This window comes from Cynocephalus volans, chromosome 3 (assembly GCF_027409185.1).
Source record: "Cynocephalus volans isolate mCynVol1 chromosome 3, mCynVol1.pri, whole genome shotgun sequence".
In the NCBI taxonomy this organism is placed as follows: Eukaryota; Metazoa; Chordata; class Mammalia; order Dermoptera; family Cynocephalidae; genus Cynocephalus; species Cynocephalus volans.
The window spans coordinates 9,222,025-9,232,227 of NC_084462.1; the positions used below are offsets into that span (position 1 = coordinate 9,222,025).

General features: G+C 46.8%; 1 pseudogene; it reads left to right on the forward strand.

Moving 5' to 3' along the window:
* The first annotated feature begins 3,238 nt into the window (after positions 1 to 3,238).
* Positions 3,239 to 9,793, forward strand: LOC134373837 (leukocyte immunoglobulin-like receptor subfamily A member 6; annotated as a pseudogene).
* Positions 9,794 to 10,203: the final 410 nt, after the last annotated feature.

The following is a 10,203-nucleotide window of genomic DNA, read 5'->3' on the forward strand; positions in this document are numbered from 1 at the left end:
AGGTGGAAGGTACTAGAAATGCCTCTCCCTACAACAATAGTGAAACAAAAATAATCTTCATTCCTGGAGGGCCTCTACCAAGGATTTCCACATTCCCATTCAACTTGCCTATTTGGCTTGCAAAGAAGAGCAAAAGTTTATTTTCTATGGATCTGTTTGTAAATGATCTCAGAGTCAGCAAAGCATCTTCACTGTCCAACTTCAGGTCTGTAATTAACTCTCCAGCCCTCTGTTATCTATTCTGCAGAAACCATGATCACCCTCTACTACACAGAACATCATACAGGTCCACTACATTCATGATATCGTGCTGATCGGACCTGTGAAACAGGAAGTAGCAACTACTCCAGGCAGTTTGTGAGACTAATGTGTTCCAGAGTATGGGAAATAAATCCTCCCAAAATTCAAGTTCTTACTGCCTTGGTGAAATTTTCAGGAGACCAGTTGCCTGAGGCATGTTGAGAAGTGAAGACATGTCACACAATCTGACTCTCCTACTAATAAGAAAAAATTCCAATGTCTAGTGAGTCTTTTTTGCAATTCAGAGACAGCATTTGCCTTCTTGGCTATGCTACCTCAACCCATTTGTTAAGTACCTTGAAAGGCTGCTGGTTTCAAGTCGGGCCCAGAACAAGAGAAGTCTTTGCAACAGATTCAGGCTGTAGATAGTCTGAGCCGTGGGACCCAGGAGACATAGTCATGTTTGGACAATCTGTGATAGGTAAGGTTTTTATACAGAGCCCTTAGCAGGAAGTGATAGATAAATTACAACATTTATGAATTTGGAACATATAAGAATTTGGACCCACACTGTGCAATTTCTGCAGGGAATCATTCTTCATTTGTGAAACATCTTCTGGATTCCTACTGGGATCAAGTAGAGATTGAACACTTGGACATGAATAGCCAAGTCTCCAAGCAACTTGAGCAGGGTGTTGATTGGCCAATCTAACCTTAAATTGAGCATGCCTACCAACTCTCCTTCACCAAATAGAAGTGGCTTATATGAGATTTGGCTAAAGAAGTTCTGAAGGCATGCAGTAGATAGAATAAGGACCTCTGAAAGATGTGCACATTCTCATCCCCAGAACCTGTGAATATTTACCTTATGGGGCAAAAGAGATTTTGCAGATTGTGATTAAGTTAAGGATGCTATGATGGGAAATTTTTCCTAGATTATCTGGGTGGGCTCAATGTAAAAGGGGGCCTTAAATGGGAAGGAGGCAGGAGGGTCAGAGTCAGAGAGGAAGATGAGAAGATGAAAGCAGAGGTTGGAATAACATGATTGCTGGCTTTAAATATGGAAGGAGATGAAGAGGCAAAGAACGTGGCAGCCTGTGGGAGCTTGAAAAGGTAATAAAACAGTCTCCCCTGGACCCTCTAGAAGGAATGAGACAACTTGATTTTAGTCCAAGGATATCCATTTTGGAGTTCTGACATCCAGTACTGTAAAATAATAAAATCTCTTTTTTAAGTTCTGAGTGTGTGGTGCAAACTTTTGTACAACTATTTGTTATATTAGCTATGAAGGTTAATTCTAGGTGTCAACTTGATTAGATGAAGGAATGCTGAGTAACCTGGTAATGCTATCTTTTTAGGTGTGTCCATGAGGGTGTTTCCAGCAGAGATTAGTATGAGAGTCTGAGTGGACCGGGTGGGAAAGACCCGCCTTCAATGTGGGCAAGAACCATCCAATCTGTTGGGGGCCTGGAGAGAACAAAAGACAGAAAAAAAAGGTGAAGCTCTCTCTATCTGCTGGAATTGGATACACTTTTCTCTCCCATCCATGGACATCAGAGCTCAAGACTTTTCAGCTTTTACTTTCCAAAACTTACACCAATGACACCATCGGCTTCCCCACTTTTGAGGCCTTCTGACTTGGACTAAGCCATGCTATCGGCATCCAGTTTGCAGGCAGCCTATCATGGGACTTTTCTTCATAATCATGTGGGCTAATTCCCCTAATAAATCCCCCTCGTATATTTAGAACTTATCCTATTGATTCTCTTGCTCTGGAGAACCCTAATACATTAGCGATAAGAAGCTACTACACTAGATCTCTGGGGGGGTTTTGTTTTAGTTAGTCTGACTTCTGCAAACTCAGGGTTTAAATCTGCTTTCCCTGCTCCCACAATCAGGCACACGCAGGGACCTGAGGTATGGAGTCGGGGACCAGACCCCCCCTCCCACTACCAGGCATACCACCAGCACCTCGGGGCCCACCTGGGGTCCTGAGGTATGGAGCCGAGGACCAGACTCCCCTCCCACAGCCATGCACACCACCAGCACTTCAGGGCCCACCCAGGACCCTAAGGTATGGAGCTGGGAACCAGACCCCCCACCACAATCAGGCACACCACCAGCACCAAGGAGCATGCCAAAAACATCACCTCCATGTGGGTGGCCCACCACAGCCACCACAGTAACCACAGCTGCTGTGAAAGTAGCTAGATGCCACAACCACCACACAGATGGTCTGCCAGCCACTGGAGTGCATCAACACAAAGAGTCACCAGCAGAGACCAAAGGAAAGAAGAGGATGTCTCTCTCCACAAAGCTCATTCTGGAGTGACAGAAGAAGCACCTATTCTACAATAATATTGGGGAACCTGAACACACCTCTCAGCATTGGACAGATCATCTAGGCAACAAATCAACAGAGTAACCGTTACTGTTTTAGGAGAGAAGAAATCTAGGGTTATCAGAGATGGGAGGAGAGAGGGAGAGGAGGATAGGAAGAGATTGGACAAGGGGCATAAAGAATAAGTATGATTTGTAACAATATTAATGCTAGTAATATTGATTTGATCAATGTATGTCAACGTTAAACCCAAAAAATATGTATAATCAATTATGACTCAATGAAAATAAATAAATAAATAAATAAAATCTATTTTATTCAGTGATGTGTCTCCAGGGTCAGGCATATTACAAATACTCAATAAATATGTGTCAATGCCTGGACAAGGAAGTTCAGGCCAGGAAAAGAGAAGCCAGGGGTCAGGAGAGACAGCATTTCTATCTAGAATGTCTGGAGAGTCTGGCTTCCATCTCAGCCCCAGCTCCGGGCAAAAAAGAGCCAGGCTCCTGAGGATGGTCAGTTCCCCTTCCTGTGCTGACGTGACAGCCCTGCCATGGGAGGACCCATCCTCCAAGTGTCCATATGTGTATCTATCTGTCCTGCCAGACATCATGGTCTCATCCATCTGCAAAGCTGGGTCCCATGGGAGGGGATGCCATGACCCCCACACTCACAGCCCTGTTCTGCCTTGGTGCGATTTGAAAAGGAGGAAAGGAGACACTAGTCTGGGAGGGAACCTGCCCCGCAGCCAGGCTCTGTTCTATCAGGAGATCCCAGGGGCTCAGGAGGCTCAGGGGAAAACGAAGACCTGCTCAGGTTTCATGGGGCAAATCTCTCACAGGAAACTCTCTTCCAGGGCTGAGTCTCAGCTTCAGGAGCCAAGTGCAGGCAGTTGAGTCTGTCCCCAGGTGTTCCAGGTCCCACCCCTCACTGTGGAAAAGGGGGCTACCTCTGGGCAGCTGGGGGATGGAGAATAGCAGTTCTGAGCTGAATGACTGAAATATCCAGGAGGGCCTTGAGGCTGAGAGCTGAGATCTCAAGGATGGAGAATACATAGGCATCTAGTCTCCGATTCCTTTCAGGGACCCTCCCCAAACCCACCCTCTGGGCTGAGCCTGGCTCTGTGATCCTCCAGGGGAAGCCTATGACCATCTGGTGTCAGGGGACCCTGGAGGCCCAGGAGTACCATCTGATTAAAGAAGGAAGCTCGGTGTCCTGGGTCAGACAGAGAACACTGGAGCTCAGAGACCAGGTCAAGTTCTCCACCCATCCATGACAGAGCACTATGCAGGGCGATATTGCTGTTACTATCACAGCCTTGCTGGGAGGTCAGAGAGCAGTGACCCCCTGGAGCTGGTGGTGACAGGTGAGAGAACACTCAGTGGTCCCAGCCTCAGGCTCTGCCCTTCGGAAGGTGGTCTGCTCTCAGGGGTGTCCCCATCTCACAGTCTAGCCCTGGGGTATAATGTGGGAGGTGTGAGGCCCATTTAACAGAGCTGCCTCCTTCTCTTCTAGGAGCCTACAGCAAACCCACCCTTTCAACCTTGCCCAGCCCTGTTGTGACTTCAGGAGACAATGTGACACTCCAGTGTGGGTCATGGCTTAGATTTAGCAGGTTTGTTCTGTTTAAGGAAGGAGAACAGAAGCTCTCTTGGACCCTGGATCATGTGGGCCCCATGACCCCCAGCCACAGGTGGATATTCAGGTGTTGTGGCTATTACAAGAACAAATCTCAGGTGTGCTCGGATTTCAGTAATATTCTGGAGTACCTGGTCTCAGGTGAGGATGACTCATCCTTGCCCCATTTATTCTTTGAGGCATCAAACATATTCCTGAAAGTTTTTCTCTCAGAAGTGCCCCAGGAGGGAGTGTGAGGTAAGAGGAGTTCAGAGCTCTTGGGCCAGAGACAGAGTGTGAGAGACATTGAGACCTGCAGGGCCAGGATGGGAGAAGGGAGGTGTTTGGGAGGAACCTGCTTGTCTTTCCCTCCAGGTGTGTCCAGGAAGCCCTCCCTCCTGACCCAGCAGGGCCCTGTCGTGGCCAATGGAGACAGCCTGACCCTCCAGTGTCGCTCTGATGTTGGCTATGACAGATTTGCTCTGTCCAGAGAGAGGGGACGTGACCTCCCCTAGCACCCTGGCTGACAGCCCCAGACTGGGCTCTCTCAAGCTGACTTCTCTCTGGGCCCTGTGAGCAGCTCCCACAGGGGCCAGTACAGACGCTACAGTGCACACAACCTCTCCTCTGAGTGGTCGGCCCCCAGTGACCCCCTGGACATCCTGATCACAGGTGAGGAGCCCAGCAAGTTCAGTCAGGGACCCAGACTCTGCACAGGCCCTGCTGGGGGAGAACCAGGTGAGGTGTGGGGGTCTCTGAAAAGGGAGACAGAGAGAGACAGGGGATGGAAAAAGACTCAGAGAAAACAGAGACAGAGAGAATGGGCATCCTCAGAGAGAGACCCTTGTGGTGTCTCAGCTCAGAACAAGGTTGGGGGAAGACCCTCACCCATCCTTCTCTCTAGGACACCTCCCTCTCAGTGCAGCCAGGCTCCACAGCAGCCTCAGGAGAGAATGTGACCCTCCTGTGTCAGTCATGGAGCCTAACAGACACTTTCCTTCTGGTAAAGGATGGGAGAGCCAATGCCCCTCTGCATCTTAGATCCAAGTACCAAGCCCAGCAGTACCAGGCTTAACTGTCCATGAGTCCTGTGACCTCAGCCCATGGAGGGACCTACATGTGCTATGGCTCACAAAGCAACTTCCCCTACCTTTTGTCACACCCCAGTGACCCTCTGGAGCTCATGGTTTCAGGTGAGAAGCCCCTGACCCTGTCTTGTCTGAGCTCAAAGGGTCAGTTCAGGGCCCTGCCCCCAGGACAGCTCTGGCTGGGATGGGATTATGGGGGGCTCGGAGGGAGGGTCAGCCAGACTGGATTAATCTTTCAAAGAGAAGGCCAAAGGGGCCCTCCAAGTCATGCCACACTACCGTTTTCACCTGGAGCTGAAAAATGTCAGATGGGCAAAGGAAGGGTCTTGGGGAAGCCACAGGGCAGATATAGGAGAAGACTTTGAGTGGAGGTTGGAACTCCCAAGACAGCCCCAGCCCCTTACCCACTTCCTGTGCTCATTCCCAGGATCCTGTGAGGCCCCAGCCCGTCCTTACCCCTCACAGAATTCATCTCAACAGCTGGTAACTGAAGCCTCTTTGCTCAATGGGTATACACTCCCCCAGGGCAGTTTTGAGTCTCTCAGAGGATCTAATTTCCCCTTAAATACTTAAGCTTGTCTTCCAGGGAGCTGAGAGTCAAGGAGAGATACAAGCAGGACTCCCAGGGGCTCTGCAATCAGGCTGGATGGGGGAGGGGATCAAGGCAGACGGAAATGTTGGGAGCCCAGCCTGGGGGAGGATCAGCCAGGATGAACTGGGGAGCACAGCGGCTCTGACCCCTTACCCTGCCCCAATTCTGATTAACTAAAGACGTTAAAAATCTTTTCCTCCTACCCACACAGGCGGATCCCCAAGTGGTAAGGGAGGAAGCCTGGGGTGGCTTTGTATGTGTGAAGTGAGGTTCATTGGAAGAAGGCTTAGAGATCTCTGAGGAGCCCTTGACGCTGTTCTCTCTGAGCTCAAAGCATCAGCTCTGGGTCTGGCCCCCAGGAGAGCTCTGAGACAATAACAAATGAGGGGAAGAAAGAGGGAGAGTCTGCTGGGGGTAGGTCCAGCCCATGAATAGACAGGAACTTTTCACCCTCAGGCACCCCACCCCTGGAGTCTCAGTCAGGTTAAAGAGTAGGAAGGATTGGCATGAGACATGGGTGACCTCAGAGGAAACATGATCAGACTGAGGGTAGAAGACAGAGGCCTCCACCCATACACCTCCTGATGTTTCCCTCTCAGAATCAGAACCTCTGGGTGACCCAGCCCATCACCAGCAGGTCCTGACACCATGGGTGGTGGAAACATAGACACCCTGACCCTATAGAAACTTCTATAATCATGTCAGTCCTATTTCCAATATTCAGGGAAGGGTTCTTTTCCCCAGAGGAGAATGGAAAAATGTGGACAATAAGGTCATGGTCCATGTGGCTTTTGAGGGCACTGGGGATGGAGCAGTTGTTACCTCTGTGGTGGTCACAGGAGAAGGAGATGTCCAAGGTCAGGTCCAGGTAGGAAGGAGGGGACCAGAGTTGATAGGGTGGAGGAATTGGATCTGTCCCCTCCCCATCCCTGAGCAGGATCCTCATTATGACTCACCAGGGAGCCAGGACCAGGGGGAGAAAACTAGTCGGGCACTTAGTCTAAGAATCAGGAGTGGGAGGGACGCCTGGGAGGTGGGGCTGAGTCTTTGTTGGCTCAGCCTCTCCTTGGGAGGTTGACCTTCTGAGGAAGCCTTTTCACTTCCTGCCTTGCCTTTCCCCATCTGGATAAGGGGGAGCTGCCTGGAAGTGACCTCCAAAGACCCTTCATTTGTGACCTTCTGGGGCATCTGGGATGTGGCTCATCCTAGACCCGCTCTGGTCTCCAGCCCTCTCTGGGCCTGTCCTGCTTCTCCCAAAAACTCTGACTTGTAAGAATGAAAAAGTCTAGGGAGACAGGGACAGGTGAAAATGATTTCTATCCATCAGTCCCGGAGTCTCAGGATAAAGAAGTCACAATATTATGGAAAAAGCAAAGATTTATAAAATCCCACTGGTTTACGATCTCTCCTCTTTCATGTATCACACAAACTTTTTCAGATTTTCTACTAAAAGCCACCACCCACCACAGCTCTGCGTGACTCCCAGGCTCCTAACCTGTTTCGGAGAATGTGTGTTGAGTAGAAGAAGGAAAAGTGTCCAGGTTAGCAGGATTTGGTGTCAAGACCTGACTAGACAGAGAAGATGCTGGGGCTGATGGAGGAGGAAGAGAGGCTGGGAAAGTTAGAGGAAGGACAGACAGATCATCCTTTAGCAGCTCTTATTTCTCTTTTCCAAGAGACCCTTAGGATAGAGCTTCTCACCCACACATGTGGGGAGTCCTTGTGCCCTCTCAGACCAGGATAGAAGGCTGCTCACGCCAAGATAGGATCTGGTTGTGGGTGAGGGTGGAGTTCACACTAGACACGCTCCTTTACAGAGAAGCACACCAGGCTGAGATTACCACTGCACATGGCCTGTCCTGTGCTTAGCTGGAGGCCTCTATACTCAGTGCATACCTGAGACCAAGGAGGAACTGTGCACCTGCTCACTGAAGTAAATTAGGGGATCATTGCACAGAACGTCTTCTGTGTAATTCATTTCTAATCTGCTTTGTTGCTCTTTTTCTAAAACTTTGGAAGTAATACTTACATACATTTAAGATATATAAATTTTTAGTTTAAAAATAAGTAGTTTTACTCCCATTTTCATTGGGATAGATTAAATTTATATATTTGTTATAGAAAGTAACTGCTTGTTAACATTAAATCTTCTCATCCAATGTGTTTAAAATCAAGGTTTGTCCAACAGAAGAACAGTTAATCTATCAGACGGAGAGAACAAATCTATGCTTATTAGAGGGGGGAGGGGAAGAAGGATGGAAAGGGAGGGGGAGGGGAGAGACTGGGTAAGGGGCATAAAGAATAAGTATGATTTGTAACGATGAATATGCTAATAAAAAATAAAACAAAATTTAGGTTTGTTAATGAACTTCAGAAGTGTTTTCATGTTTTATTTATAAAAGTTGTGTACATTCGTAGGAAATTTTAAGAATTGTTCAACTACAATAACAACGTTTAAGCGTAATCTTTGATTCTTTCATATTTTCTAAGTAATAGTTAAGTATACAAAACAAAGCTATTGTTTCAGGTATATTAATTTTATTTCTCATTAACAGTACAGATTCTCTCCCCCTTCCAACTGCTTTTCAGTTGATGTCTTCTGATTTACTTATAATTTATATTGACCAGAAGAAAACGGAAATTTCAATTTTTTATTTCCAAATTGTATGCCAATTTTTCTAGCTTGAAATAAAAATATGTTTATAGTTACACATAGATCTATTATGTGAATATTTGAAATTATGCATATACATATGTATCTATGGTTATATACATTATATATAAACGTATGTATGCACACCTTTCTAAACATAGTTATATCTACAAATATTTATTCATATTCTTAATATTTTTATCACATATGGTTTTGCATGTTATGTTTTTAGTCTTCCCACCTAGATTCACACTTCAAAAAAAAAGCATAAATACTGTTTTTATAAACCACTGGCACCACCACCATTTAGAAAATACATATTGGTATGTTTCCGTGCATGTGTGTGTGAGTGTGTGTGTATCCCATTATAGGTATTCCTAACTATACAATAAATGAAATAATAAAAGAATAAATGAATGATGAAACACCAGGTGGACTGGCTGAGGTGGAATGAAGGAAAGGCAGCTTTAGACCTTCACCCCTTTGTATTCCTGACACTCGGGAGCCCCTGAGGAGCCACCCCTTATCCACGGATCCTGGGTCCTCAGCTGTCAAATAAGTGGAAACTCTCATCTCCAGGGGAATTAGCTTCTATGGTCCTGTGTCCCAGAATGAACAGAGAGCATACACGGGCTCAATTATTTCTGAATGGAATACCATTTTTCTCACTAATCCCGAGATCTCGGGGTTCAGCTAAACTTTGTTTCAAAGCAAATTGGATTTAAGCTCTGAATTCATAGAACACACAGAGGCTGAAGCATCCCATAAAGAAACCAGAGTAAAGCCTGCTACGGCAGAGAAAGGTTCCTTGAGGGACTCCATAAAAGTTCTTCATGAGAAGCGGGGTATATAAGAACACAGAATCCAAGGGAAAGTCTCAAGTGTCTTCACCTCTTCACCAACACTCTTGTTTTTAGGTTCTCAGTAGCAGCTGGTATCATCAGCTCATCACAAAACCAGTCAGACTCCAAGAGTGGTGAATAAGGAGATACTATCAGTTACGGGACTGGGCTCAGAGGGTTGAGTCCTGTCAAGGGAAGGTGGGTGCCCTGGGTGGACCTTCAGGGATCCTGGGGTGATTTTGGTCTTTCCTGACATCTGCGACCTCTTTGTTCAAATGCCTAGCCTTACTCAATCAGGATCACTCAGTGGAGAATGTCATCCGGATGAGCATGGCTGGCTTGATCCTGGTGGTTCTTGGGATTCTGCTATTTGAGGCTCAGCACAGCCAGAGAAGCCCCCAACATGCAGCCAGGAGGTAAACATGATAGAGAACAATGAACTATTCAGAATGGTAGAGCCTTGGCAATAAATACAATGATCCCAGGAGGTTCTGGAAGAAAATCTAGGGTATATGCTATCTGCACTGTCTGCAGGTTACTTCTAAAGAGAGGAATCAATGTTTCTGTCGGGAATGTTTCTGTAGAGGTCCATAAAACTGTGATACTTTTCCCCTCTACAGTTGTTGACTTTCCCTGACTGAATCTCCTTCTTTTCTCACCCCTAGACATGAGGCTACATCATTGTAGTTTTGGGTTCACACCTCTACATGCACCTTCATTCTCTGGTCTACTGCCATGTGATAGTTTTGTTTTTTTTTTTCTAATTATCAGATGCTCTGATTATTTTATTGAGTCTACATCTGTACAGTTCAGAATTATAATCCTGGTTC